Source organism: Mobula birostris, chromosome 18 (assembly GCF_030028105.1).
Source record: "Mobula birostris isolate sMobBir1 chromosome 18, sMobBir1.hap1, whole genome shotgun sequence".
Classification (NCBI taxonomy): domain Eukaryota; kingdom Metazoa; phylum Chordata; class Chondrichthyes; order Myliobatiformes; family Myliobatidae; genus Mobula; species Mobula birostris.
This window is the reverse complement of record NC_092387.1, coordinates 9,573,624-9,588,936: the sequence shown is the minus strand read 5'-3', so window position 1 is coordinate 9,588,936 and position 15,313 is coordinate 9,573,624.

Genomic DNA, 15,313 nt, shown 5'->3' with positions numbered 1-15,313 from the left:
CAGTATACAAAATAAGGTGGAAGGACTTGTAGCACAGTTACAGATTGGCAAGTATGATGTTGTAGGTGTCATAGAATCATGGCAGAGAGAAGATTATAGCTGGGAGCTTAATGCCCAAGGATACACATCGTATTGGAAGGACAGGCAGGAAGACAGAAGAGGTGGCATTGCTGTGTTTGTAAAAAATGAAATCAAATCATTGGAGAGAGGTGACAGGGATGGGAGGTGTTGAATCATTGTGGATAGAGCTAAGGAATTGCTAGGGTAAAAAGGCCCTGATGAGAGTAATGTCAGTCTACAAATTACTATGGGGGATAGAAAATACATGCCAAAAGAGAAATGTTACAACAGTCGTGGGGGATTTCAATATGCAGGTAGATTGGGAAAATCAGGTTGACGCTGGATTCCAAGAAGAGGAATTTCTAGAATGCCTACAAGATGGCTTTTTAGAACAACTTGTGGTTGAGCCCACTGAAGATCAGCTATTCTGGATTGGATGTTGTGCAATGAACCAAACTTGATTGGAGAGCTTAAGGTAAAAGAACTCTTAGGGGAAAGTGATCATTATATGATTAAATTCATCCTGAAATTTGAGGGTGTTTTACATCTAAAGTCATATGTATCAGTACTACAGTGGAGAAAAGTGAATTACAGAGGCATGAGAGAGGAGTTGGCCAGAATTGATTGGAAAAAAACACTGGCAGGGATGACAGCAGATCAGCAAAGGCTGGAATTTCTGGAAGCAATTCGGAAGGCACAGGATATATACCTCCCAAAGAGGAAGAAGTATTCTAAAGACAAGATGACACAACGTGGTTAGCAAAAGCCAACTTAGAGAGCCAAAGATGGGCATACAATAGATGTAATGACCTGCTTACGGCTTTTACTACTAGTGCTGTAGGGTATTTCATTTAATAGTTTTAAAACAAGCTGTTCTTCTAGAGACGCCCCTGGTAGAAAAAAGGGTAACATGGAGTAAAAACTGGTGGGAAGTTAGAGGGTTGGGAAGCTTTTAAAAAAACAACAGAAGGCAACTAAAGAAGTCATTAAGAAGGTAAAGATGTGATATGAAAGTAAGTTAGCCAATAATATTAAGGAGGATACCAAAAATTCCTTCAGATACATGAAGTGTGAAAGAGAGGCGAGAGTGGGTATTGGACCACTGGAAAACTATGCTGCAGAGATAGTATTGGGGTACAGGGAAATGGCAGATGAACTGAATAAGTATTTTGCATCATTCTAAACACACTAGCCGTATGGTGAAAGTTCCAGGTGCCAGAGGTCATGAAGTGTGTGAAGTTACCATGACTAGGGAGAAGGTTCTTGGGAAACTGAAAGGTCTGAAGGTAGGTAAGTCACTTGGACCAGATGGTGGACACCCAGGGTTCTGAAAGAGGTAGCAGATGAGATTGTGGAGGCATTAGTCTGGAAAGATTCCAGAAGACTGGAAATTGAAATGTCACTCCACTCTTCAAACAGAATCAAATCAAATTTAATTGTCATTCAAACCAGACATAGATATAGCTGAACGAGACAGTGTTCCTTGGAAGCCAAGGTGCAAAACATTTCAAAATAGCAAGCAAACATTCAAAAATTGCGAGGAACATAATTCAAAATATCGAGCAAAGAAGCATTTTCACTTGAAAAAATATATACATATAGTCCAAGACCCTGAGCGACAATGTCCAGCAATCAAAGGTACAGCCTCCCGGCAGTTTTCAATAGTTCAATGGTTCCATTTAATCTCAGAGAATGTATACAATATACAACCTGATGTTCTTACTCTCCACAGACATCCTTGAAACAAGAAAAGAAAACCCTAAAGAATGAATGACAGAAAAAAGACATATGAAACGCAAAACCTCCTGCCCCCTCCCACATCCAAGCAGCAGCAAACAGCATCAATCGTCTCCCACCCCACTTATTCCAGCGTAAAGCATCAGCATTCCCACCACCCATCATGCAAGCCACAGCAGAGCCCCCAAAGAGAGACCGTGGTCTACAGTACATCAAAAGCTAACTGTTCACTCCACCACCTTCGGCATCCCACAGGGTCTCCCTTGTACTAACAAGGGAGAGACAGATATCGCTCCTTCCACAGCGACAGGAGAGACGACAGTCGCTATTTCGATGTTACAGTCAGTCTGAAGCATTTCTATTTATTTTGAGTTCTCTAACTTGAGAATCAGCAAACCGATTTTTGAGTGCAGAGTCCTCCGACAGCCACTCTCGTTGTCTCCAGCTCCCGCTATCCTGAAGTACACAACACCGGTGAGAATCCATGGCAACAGGACCATGCAGGCCCCAAGTCGCCTGAGTTCAGACTGCACCAGGACATAGTGAAACGAGGTCAATCGACAACCTCCAGGAATGGGAACGTGTCATGCAGGACCACAGTTTTTGAGTGTCACTGTAGATCAAAGATCCCACGAGAACCCAAAGCATCCTGAAAAAGAAAATAGAGGACATCAGAGTAGGTAGAATTTAACTGTTTCACTGATGAACTGGGAGAAGTTGTTTGCTGGGACTATCTCTAGATCTTCCCTACTCAGTGTACAGATGCATGCAATCCAGCCTGTCATTCCACTGCTCAAACACAGGAGGGCAGCACTGCCAGGTGAGGCCAGGCCCCAGCTGAGCTCATCCATGCTGTAGCACTTCCACATCCTTCAGCTGCTCTGCTGCAGCAGGCAAGCCCGAGGCTCCAGGCCTAGTTCTCGCTGCAACTGAGGCTACACAGTTCCCATGTTGACCGTCCCTTCACCCGACAAGGGGAACAAGGCTGCAGCAACTTACATTATCATTGTCCAACAGAGTCTTGTGATCACAAGTGAAATGTCTGAGACAATCTCCCACGACTATACTGCACCAACTCCGCTGCTTCCGCGTAGTGGGTAGCAACACGGTCTGTAGCCAGGTCACAAATCTGATCCCAAACCATCTCCTTCGACATCCCGACCGGCTCCTCCGATATCCCAATGGTCTCCTCCAATATCCCAATGGGCTCCTCCGATATCCCAATGATCTCCTCCGATATCCCAATGGGCTCCTCCGATATCCCAATGATCTCCTCTAATATCCCAATGATCTCCTCCAATATCCCAATGGTCTCCTCCAATATCCCAATGGTCTCCTCTGATATCCCAATGATCTCCTCCGATATCCCAATGGTCTCCTCCAATATCCCAATGTTCTCCTCTAATATCCCAATGGTCTCCTCCAATATCCCAATGATCTCCTCCAATATTCCAATGGTCTCCTCCAATATCCCAATGGTCTCCTCTGATATCCCAATGATCTCCTCCGATATCCCAATGGTCTCCTCCAATATCGCAATGGTCTCCTCCGATATCCCAATGGTCTCCTCCGATATCCCAATGATCTCCTTCGATATCCCAATGATCTCCTCCGATATCCCAATGATCTCCTCCGATATCCCAGTGGTCTCCTCCAATATCGCAATGGTCTCCTCCGATATCCCAATGATCTCATCCCAATGGTCTCCTTCGATATCCCAATGATCTCCTCTGATATCCCAATGATCTCCTCTGATATCCCAATGGTCTCCTCCGATATCCCAATGATCTCCTCCGATATCCCAATGTTCTCCTCCGATATCCCAATGGGCTCCTCTGATATTCCAATGATCTCCTCCGATATCCCAATGGTCTCCTCTGATATCCCAATGATCTCCTCCGATATCCCAATGATCTCCTCCGATATCCCAATGGTCTCCTCTGATATCCCAATGATCTCCTCTGATATCCCAATGATCTCCTCTGATATCCCAATGGTCTTCTCCAATATCCCAATGAGCTCCTCCAATATCCCAACAGACTCCTCTGATATCCCGACTGGCTCCTCCAATATACCAACCGGCTCCTCAAATATCCTAACTGGCTCCTTTGATATTCTAACCGGCTCCTTCGACACCTCTGCCAACCTCATCAACACCTTGGCCGACCCCTTCAGCGCCTCGACCAGCTTCACCACTGACACCAGTCCAGTCCAGCTACTCCAATCAACAAGCAGTTCACTGTTAGAGTAGCCCTTCAGTACCCGATGTTCTTGGAGTAGGATCGCCTTTGGATCGTAAAAGACAAATTTTAAAAGACAAAAAAAGCACCTTTGGTTGGCTGTTGAGAAGGCACTGCATTCGCCATCTTACCGCAGGAAGGGAGAGAGACAGAAAAAAGGAAACTATGGGCCAGTTAGTCTAACCTCAGTGGTTCAGAAGATGCTGGAGTCGATTATTAAGGATGAGATCTCCTGGTGCTTGGAGGCACATGATAAAATAGGCTGTAGTCAGCATAATTTTCTTAAGAGAAAATCTGTTGGAATTCTTTGAAGAAATAACAAGCAGGATAGACAAAGGAGAATTGGTTGATGTAGTGTACTTGGATTTTCAGAAGGTCTTTGGCAAAGTCCCACACATGAGGCTGCTTAACAAATTAAGAGCCCATGGTATTACAAGAAGGATCCTAGTATGGGCAGCACAGTAGTGTAGTTGTTAGCACAACATTTTACAGTACAGGCGACCCAGGTTCAATTCCTGTCCTGAGTATAAGGAGTTTGTATGATCTCTCCATGACTGCATGGATTTCCTCTGGGTGCTCCAGTTTCCTCCCTCAGTCCAAAGACGTACCAGTTGGTAGGTTAATTGATCATTGTAAATTGTCCTGTAATTAGACTAGGTTTAAACTGGGGGAGATTGCTGGGTGGTGCAGCTCAAAGGGCTGAAAAGGTCTGCCCTGGGGCCACTCGTTTCTCATCTTCACTTGTGTCTGGTGTCGTTGACCCGTCTACGGTCCGATGTTGCATGTATGACCCTGTCCCTCTGCCAATCTGCCCCTCTGGTGACTGTTTGAAGCCTTTGCAGAGAGTTTGGGATCAGAGTGCACCCTGGACTCCTTTACACAGGCTCTCAGGGAAGAGTTTAGTGACCTGTCATCTGATTCCACTCTCCCTGACACATTAGGTTGACTCAGGTGAGAGTTACACTTCCTTGAACTTCTACAAACTCTCTGCACAGTTCTGAGCCTGTGTGATTGCTGTCACTGGGTCTGAACACCCTCTGTTCCCTGCCCCAGTGCCTGCTATCATCTGACTACTCAACCCCAGAGGAGGCACACTGACCAGTGGGATGAGAAAGGTTCGTGGTGATTAGAACAATGACAGAGATCTATTCTTACCAGAGAGATGGATTTCTTTTAAAAAACTGCTACTGGATTGGTATCGGTTCCAAGAAAAATTACTTCTGACATTTCCAGGCACTTTACCCATACTGGGTCTGAAAGCCCCATTGACTGGAGATGTCCTGTCTGCTCCCCTGGCCTTAGGTCTGGGATATCAGTGTCAACACCTCGTGCTGCTTCAAACAACACTTCAAGTTCAACCCTACACATGTATACTGCTAAACGAAACACCGTTCCTCCGGAGCCAAGATGCAAGTTACAGTAGGAAGAGTCCCATGCAGCACAATGCAGAGCATGCAGCCAGAGAAATAATATTAACACAAATCCCTGAGTGTGAGGGCCTGAAAATTTGGTTCGGCGTGAAGTGTGAGGTGCCTGTATAAAGTTACTGCCACCGTTATAATACAACAAGCAGTCGTATTAATATGTGAATCAGCAGCAATAACAGAGGAAAAGTGGCCAGCGCAGTGTGAGAGTGTGTCTGTGAGTTGGGGAGTGGGTGGGGGGGTGCCCAGTTGTGATATTCTACCATCCCTCACACTGGCAGCAGTCATTATTCCATTTGCTGAAACCGCTGCAGTGTTAAATCCAGGAGAGTGAAACTGGTTTTCTTTTTGTGTACACTCATCACGTTTTATAAGCAGAACTCAGCCCATGCTGCTGTGTGTATTTCTGCGTAAAACTGGCCAGCATACAGACAGTCTGTTATCACTGCTACAGAAAAATCCCATTTCTATTACTGTAGGGGAAGAGTTTGTGTGTAGCTCAGGAACAGCCAGCGTATCACTGCTACAGAAAAATACCATTTCTATTACTGTGGGGGAAGAGTTTGTGTGTAGCTCAGGAACAGCCAGTTTGTGTGTAGCTCAGAGTTGGCCAGCGTATCACTGTTACAGAAAAATCCCATTTCCATTACTGTAAGGGAAGAGTTGCGTTTATCTCAGGACCTCCATCTCCCTTCTCTGTCTGTGCCTGTGTCTCTGACTCTGTGTATGTAGGTGTGTGTGTGTGTATATCTCCCTCTTTCTCTCTTTCCCCCTCCGCCATTTCCCCTGTCAAACTCAGAACCCTTCCACAACGGGAGGCAATGTGGGCAGAAATTATGTTCTGGCATGGTATTTATCTGTAGTTTTTGGAAGCTCATTCTATGAATGAACAGTGCAGACACCAACTCTGTGCACATTGCCACTAATCCACTGCCTCAGGAGTCTATTCCATATCAGGAGCCGTGGCTAGTTACTCAGTCTCTGCTCTTGGAGCTGAGAACATTGGTGGTGCCCCTGTGAATAACCACAAAACACAGGAACAGAATTAGGCCATTTGGCCCATCAAGAGACAATCTATCTCTGACTCAGCAGACAGAACCTATCAGGCTGAGTCGGACATGGTCTCACAGACCCAATGTGCAGAGCGACTTCCAGAACTGAGCTCTTGGAACCAGACACTGGCCGGGAGCCAGAGCCAGCCCCGTTCAGCTGGGGCTCTGAGGGAACTTGGGGTTTGGGATGTAGACTTTCTCAATCCGCACGTGGGTCATCCCTGCACTAGATTTACTTTTAACAAGATCTTTAAAATGAAGTTGTGATCAAATGGAGGAACTCAGAAGGTCAGACCACATCTATGGAAAGGAATAAAGAGTGGACGTTTCAGGCTGAGACCCTCAGCAGCATTTATAATGAGGAATAAAGAGTCAACGTTTTAGGCCAAGACCCTTCCCAAACTATCGACTCTTTATTACTTTCCATTGATGCTGCCTGACCGACTGAGTTCCACTTGCATTTTGTGTGTGTTACTCTGGATTTCCAGCACCTGCAGAATCTCTTGTCTTTAGCATTATTTTTATAGTTTGCTTGTAAGCAGGTTCATAGGGGAGCACTTTCTTTGAAAAGACGACGTTGATCTCACCTCGGAATGTCCTGCAGTATTTCATGGCAAATGAATTTCATTTTGAAGTACTGTCACCAAACTGCAGACAGCAATGTCTCACAAACCGTGGTGCGGCGACTGGGGTGAAATGGACCTGAGTATCCCTACAGAGTTCTGGCTTTCTGCGCTTGGCAGGGCTGTCATCTGTCCAAACCCTGCCAAATGCATGGAGTCCCAACAGGACAACATGGCTTCCCACAGGCTCTGAACTCTTCAGCTGAATCCATTCCTGGCTGGATTAAACCTGGGGCAAGTACAGCAGATGCATTCAACCAAGGGGGACAACAGCCACCGATGAAAGGTAACTTTTTATTGGCTATTTAAGTTAGTGTTTAAGGACTTAATTAAAGTAAAGCTAACATTTGTTTTCATTAGATAGATAGATACTTGGAAATTACAGTGTCACAGTAGCATTACAAGTGCACAGATATACAATATTTGAAGAGAAGTAAGAAAAATTTTTTAAAAATAAGTTACCTCAAACAGTGTGACGGGGGGGGTGGGGTCATCAGTTACATTAGTGTTTAAGGATGTAACTAAAATAAAGCGAAGGAACAGCAGGCCGAGCAGCGTCTATGGAAGGGAATGGGCGGTTGACATTTTGGGCTGAGAAATTAGGAAAGTGAGAGGGCTCTGTCATCAGATATCAGTCCTGATAAAAAGTCTTGGCCTGAGACACTTACTGTTTATTTCCCCTCATAGATGCTGCCTGGCCTGCTGATTTCCTCCAGCATTTAGTGTGTGTATGTTGCTCTAGATTTCCAGCATTTGCAGACTCTCGTCTTTAAAATAGCACTAAGGTTTTTTAAAAAACTTTTATGCATTCTGTTTACTCAACAGAAGTCTTCAGATTCAAGATCCCCCCCCCCAGGAAGTTGAGTGCAAAGAATCTAATCTGAGGGTGTGCAGCATTGTTTCAGGGCTGTGAATGGGACATGAAACCAAGCCCAGTAACCTATTACAGAGAACAGCAGGTGCATCCTCCCTCATGGCTGTGACTGTGAAGACATGTCCACGAGTATTTAACTCCCAGTCTGGACTGAAAGCTCCCAAATGCCAGAGAGTGGATGCACCTGCATATTCTGTAAAAGTTTAGTTGGGCTTGGTTTAGATTCGATTAGATTAAATTCAACTTTATTGTCATTGTGCCAAGTGCAGATACAAAGCGTCATTTCAGGTCTCGTTCAAGCACAGCCCCTGCACACCCTCAGATTCGATTCCCTGTACACAACTTCCCGGAGTGGGTCTTCAATCTGTAAACTTCTGTTGTGAGAATAACTTCCTCTACCAACATCTTGATAGACAGATATATTTGTTTATAGTCGAAGGGCAATGAAATGCCTTGTTCACATGGAGCTCACAAGAGTCATACAGCAAATACACTGACAAGTGTCAGAGCGCACAATGCTCCAGTCCGCAGTGACAAGTGTCAGAGCGCACAACGCTCCAGTCCGCAGTGGCAAGTGTCAGAGAGCAGAAAGGTCAGACTGCAGTGACAAGAAAAACAATATGATAAAGTGACAATAGCTGTGTGTTCCATATCTTAATTGGCCTCTGGGTGAAAATATTCTTCCTCAAGCTCCCTCCAGTTTTATGAGCGCATTTTGTATTTTGGATGGGACGGTTGGGGTGCTGGCTGAGGAGAGTAGATTGCGCTGAGTACTGTAGCATAGTAGTTAGCACACCGCTTGACAGTGCCAGCAACCTGGTTTCAATTCCCATCACTGTCTCTAAAGAGTTTGTATGTTTTCCCCTTGACCACGTGGGTCGATTTCCTCCCACAACCCAAAGACGTACAGGTTGAAAGGTTAATTGCTTATTGTAAATTGTCCCGTGATAAGGCTGTTTGATTGGAGGATTGTTGGGTGGTGCAACTGGAAGCGCCAGAGGGGCCTGCTGCACGCCCTATGTCAATAAAATAAACTCTGAACACCTCTCCATGGCTATTGACTGCTCCTGAGGTGGCTCATCTGGATTCTAAATCTCTGCGGCAATTGCATTATCGAGACAACAGAGGGCGTGCAAGCTTAAACAAACGAGCGTTTGAGTAAATTGGCTGCAGCACTTTAAATTGATCTTGGATATTTGACTTCAAGGTGTATCACAATTTCCAAAACTGTCGGAGTTACAGGTTAATAATTAATTAATTATAACTAATTAATAATTGATCTCCATTATGTTTAGGCCAATAGACTTTATTTTATTCTGATTATGTTCTTTCTTTTATTATTTTATATAAGTTATGTTTTTCTTGTGAATTTTGTGTCTCAATGCTATTTGCATGTGGTGCTGCTACGTTAGTTTTTCATTGTGTCTGTGCATATGTGCACTTGTGCAGATGACAATCAAGTTGACTTTTTGAGTAAATGGGATGGTTTTGAAATGTAAGACAAGTCTGTTTTTTTTCCTTATTACTGGAATTCACAGTTCCTCATAATTCAGCCCACTAAGTTCAGACTAACTTTCAGAACATGCCCATCAGCCCAACTTGCTGAGAAATTACTTCTCACACATGTCTTTTCTGGCTCTGAAATTGGCCAGTTTATTGGAAGGACGATTGATCTCAGCCAATTGGCGCCTATTGCTGCGTGAAAGAAATCGCCAGAGAAAATTACTGGTAGATACAAAGCAGCTTCTTTATTCGACAAAACAAGGTATAGCAGGCATCATATGGAGACTCTTTTGGTGGAAAGGTCTGGTAGCTCAACATGGGGCTCCATATTTTATGCGCCAAACATCAAAGGACAACTCCATATTTATAATGTATGGACAATGCTTTCTTTGAAACTACATACAACCTTCTGACCTCCCGATTCATCCACACCAGACACCCAAATGAATTTTGATAAGCATTGTCTGGACTGGGATTCACAGCTTTAGAAACCCATTGTTCAGATCTGCACTCCAAATTAAATTCTCAATACATTTTCAGACCTGAAGACTGGTAGTCAAGGACAATTGCTAAATGTCTATGTCCTAAACCCAAAAATCACCAGAGGTTTCATGATGTAATTTCCAGCTCTAAATCTGATTGGCTAGAACCTGAGGCCAAATCTACAGTGAGGGCGGGCTTTCTCAATGTGGCAGACACTGAAGACGGATTCCGATTGTCTGTGCCAGCACGATCAGCCTTTCCCAGCCCAAACAAGGCTCTTTCAAGAACTGCCAGAAAGAGCAATAATCTTCTCACCCTCAACAAGGCTCTTTCACGAACCCCTGGAAACAGCTTCAACTTCCTCACCCCAACCAAGGCACTTTCAAAAGCTACCAGAACAACCTCATTTTCATGAAGGCGGACACTGAGCAACGTCTCCACGCCCCGGGTCATTGTGTAAATGGAAGGTGGCTGGACCAGACTAGACAAAGGGAAGGAGCCCACCGACAGCTGTAGGCCAAAACCACCCCCCTCCCCATTACTACCCATTTAACAGCTCTAGTTATAGGTCAGTAGTGGGAAGGTTGTTGGAAGGTACAGTATAAGTATTTGAATTGTCAGGGACTGATTAGGGGTTGTCAACATGACATTGTGCGTGGTAAGTCATGTCTAACCAATCTTAGAGAGTTTTCCACGGAAGTTACCAGGTAAGTTGATGATGTCAAGGCAGTGGATATTGTCTACATGGACTCTAACAAGGCTTTTGACAAAGTCTCACACGGGAGATTGGCATTTAAAATAAGGTGGCAAACTGGATTAGACACCAGAGAGTGGTAGTGGATGGTTCCTTCTCTGACTGGAGGCCTGTGACTAGTGGAGTGTTGCGGGTCTGTTGCTGTTTGTCATCCTTATCAATGACCTGGAAGCTGATATGATAACTGGATCCACAAATTTACAAATTGGGGGTGATAGCGAGAAAGACTATCAAAAGCTTGCAGCAGGAACTGGACAAACTGGAAAAAACGGCAGATGAAGTTTAATGCAGATGAGTGTGAGGTGTTGCATTTCAGTGGGACCAACCAGGGTAAGTCTTATACAATGAGTGGCGGGGCACTGAGGAGTGGTAGAACAAAGGGATCTGGGAATACAGGTACATAATTTGTTGAAAGTGATGTCATAGGTAGATAGGGTTATAAAAAATGCTTTTGGCACATTGGCCTTTATAAATCAATGCATTGAGCATAGGAGCAGTGCATACAAAATGCTGGAGGAACTCAGCAGGCCAGACGGCATCTATGGAAAAGAATACAGTCAACGTTTTGGGCTGAAACCCTTCAGCAGGACTGGAGTAAAAAAGCTGAGGAGTAGATTTAAAAGGTGGGGGGAGGGAAGAGAGAAACGCCGGGTGATCGGTGAAACCCAGAGAGGGAGGGATGAAGTAAAGAGCTGGGAAGTTGATTGATGAAAGAAGGCCAGGGAAGAAAGAGAAGGGGAAGGAGCCCCAGAGGGAGGTGATGGGTGGGAAAGGAATTAAGGTGAGAGGGGGAAAAGGGGATGGGAAATGGTGAAGTTGGGGTGGGGGGGTGAGGAGCACTACTGGAAGTTAGAGAAATTGATGTTCATGCCATCAGGTTGGAGACTACCCAAATGGAATAAAAGATGTTGTTTCTCCAACCTAAGTGTGGCCTCATCACGACAGTGGATAGGAGATGGGATGTTATGTTGAATTTGTATAAGATGTTGTTGAGGCCTAATTTCAAATATTGTGTGCAGTTTTGGTCACCTACCTGCAAGAAAGATGTGAAGAAAATTGAGAGAGTGTAGAGAAAATTTACTAAGATGTTGCTGGGACTTGAGGACCTGAGTATTCGTCATGGCTATCCCTTGAGGTCGAGGATGATGATCTTCGTTCTGAAGAAGAGGCCCACAGAGTGAAGACGCCTGTGCGTGTATTTGTTTAATGTGTATTTGATGTTGTACTCCAAGAAGCACACGATACTTCACAAATCAACCAACTGATTCCAATGGCATGGAAACCACGATGATTGGAGCTGGTGGATTTGTTGCAGCCTTCATTCGCCTTCACAGCCTTTGAGTTCAAAGTAACTTCATCCGCCTGTTCCACCGTTGAGGTCTTGGTTGGATTGTTCTTTGTCAGGGACCTCACCCTCGACCTTACCACCATGAGTGACCCTACCAGGAGCATAGCTCCAGACAGCATTGCTCTCGGGATCACAGGACCACACAAGCTTCTCCACCACGACAAGGTGACAATCCACGGAGAAGACCTGAGTATTAGGGGAAAGTTGAATACGTTAGGACTTTATTGCCTGGAATCTTGAAGATTGAAAGGAGGTTTAATAGAGGAATACAGAATTATGAGGGCTATAGATAGGGTAAATGCAAGCAAGCTTTTTCTACTGAGGTTGGATGAGAGTACAGCTAGAGGTCATGGATTAAGGGTGAAAGGTGAAATGTTTAAGGAGTACATGAGAGAGACATTCTTCACTCAGAAGGTGGTGAGAGTGTGGAATGAGCTGCCATTGGAAGTGGTAGCTGTGAGTTCAATTTCAACATTTAAGAGATATTTGAATAGGCACATGGATGGGAGAGGTATGGGGGGCTACAGTCCAGGGGCAGGTCAATGGGACTAGGCAGATGAATGGTTTGGCATAGATTAGATGGGCCGAAGGGCTTGATTCTGCGTTGTAGTGTTCTATGAATGGTATTATGAAGCAGCTTCTTTACTTGACAAAACAAGATACAGCAGGCATCATCCTGGACCCTTTCGGTGGAAAAGTCTGGCTGGCCCAACAGCACACAACATTTTATGTGTTAAGCGTCAAAGGACAATTCCATATTTACAATGCATCTGCAATGCTTTCTTTGAAACTACACACAAACTTCACACCTCCCGATTTGCACCCACACCATAGACATCTAAATGAATTTTAATCAGCATTTCCTGGTCTGTGATCCAAGGCTTTAAGGAACCTATGGTTCAGAGTTGCTTTTTAAATGAAATCTGCAATCCATATTCAGATTTGAAGATTGATGGCTTGTCATTCGCCAGATGTGCTAAACCCAAAAATCGCTCTAACACCCCATACTGTATCCATGTCCCTTGATGTGCTTAGAGCATAGAACAGTACAGCACAGTACAGGCCCTTTGGTCCACGATGCTGTTCCGACCTACAGTATATAAAACTACTCCATGATAAATCTGCCCCTTCCCTCCTACACAGCCCACAACCCTCCACTTTATTTACAATGTTACTATCTCATAATCTTTTACCTGTCCATAATGTGTCTGCCTCTACCACCCACCCCCGGCAGGGCATTCTGAGGTCTCCCCTAATCCTTCCTTTACTCACCTGAAATGGATATCCTGTGGTATTGGCCATTGCCACTCCGTGAAAAAAGTGCTGGCTATTCTCTTAATATCCATTAACCTAAGATCTCTGTTTTGAAACTAAACTCTCCCCATTCTCCATGAAGACATTTCCCCTGGTTTCATTTGGAGTGGAGAGAGAGCTGTGTTGTGGACTCTGACAAGGACATTTCCACTCTGCACCCAGCCCTGAAGAGCTTTGCAGGTTTCAGTGGGATCTCTCCTCCTAAAATCTAGAGAATGGAGTCCTACCTTCTCTGGAATTGTTTTTTGAATCTTTACTGCACTTCCTCTGATAAAGGAAACCAAATCTGCACTGAGCCCCGCCCCCAACACACAAATCAAAGGTACAGCCACGGGTATTCTCATGGGTTATGTATCTGCTGGCTACGTGGAAGAGTCCTTGTTGCAAATCTCTGGTACCAACTCACCAATAGTTTCTCTGTTATTGTTTATTACAGACCTGAGAGTAATTCATAAAATTATAAGAGGCACAGCTAGACTGCTAGTATCTCTCTCATCAGGATCAAAATGTCTAATTCTAGTGGGTATAAAGCTTAGGAGCTGAATTAGGCCTGTTGGCCCGTCAAGCCCATTCCACAATCACGGTTCAATTCCCAACGCTCTCTGTGAGGGGTTTGTATTTTCTCCTTCACTCTATCCACAAATAGTAGGGTTCCTCAGTGGCCAACCATTTTAATTCCTATCCCATTTCCATTCTGAAATGTTGGTCCATGGCCTCCTCTTCTCATAATGGGGCCAATCTCAGGCTGGAGGAGCAACACCTTACATTCTGTCTAGGTAGCCTCAAACCTGATGGCACGAACATCAATGTCTCGCCCTTTCCTGTCCTCCAGTTTCCTACTCTGCACCCCCCTTACCTGCTCATCACCTCCCCCCGATGTCCCTCCTCCTTCCCTTTCTCCCATGGTCCTCTGACCTCTCCTATCAGATTCCTTCTTTAGCCCTTTACCCTTTCCAGCTATCACCTCCCTGCTTCTTTCTTTAAACAATATTTTTATTGAGTTTTACATATATTTCACATGTACAAATAAACAATAATAATAATTAAACTAATAGTGAATCATGTCCTCGTGTTTTTCACAATCATCAAAGGAAAAGAGATATAACATTTCACATACTTCACATATTTAATAAAGAAATAAAATAAAAACACATCAGGAAAAAAAACTGTAGAAGCTCTCAACAACACACAGCTATTTCAAAATGACTGTGCACTTTGACATCCAAGAAACTCCAATAAAGGTTTCCACACATTTTCAGGTTCTCCTGTCCTTCCCCGGTTATGTAAGTCAGTCTCTCCAATACAATACAAGATGCCATCTCCTTCACCCATACATGTATCGAAGGTATATCCATTTTTCTCCAAGATACAGCTATCGTCCTCCTGGCCTGTAGGAGTCCAAAGTCAATTAAGGTTGACTGTTTTAGACTAACAGTAAAGTTCTTTGGATATATACCTAGTGCACACATTTTTGCTTGGTGAGGCACCTTTACTCCAACAACTTCAGATATAGTCTGAACAACTGTTTTCCAGTTTTTAAAAAAATTTTGGACAGTCCCATACACAGTGAAACAGAGTACCCTTTTCTTCTAAACATTTAACACAAGTGTCCGGGATGTCAGGGGATCAACGGTTCAGTTTGGCCAGGGTAACGCAAGTTCTCATTAACCATTTATATTGTAATAGCTTCATTCTCGTGTTAATTGATTGTTTTTGGGCTTTGAAACATGCCATTTCCCACTCAGTTTCTTATTGTCCTCTTGAACATCCGGTCTCCATGCCTCCAGCCTGTCAATGGTGGACTCCTTATCATATGATATCGAAGCTGTACAGAATAAAGAAATCTGACTCCTCCCCTTTAGGATTAGAAGTGTAAGATTTTCAAGATGTGATAGTGGTGG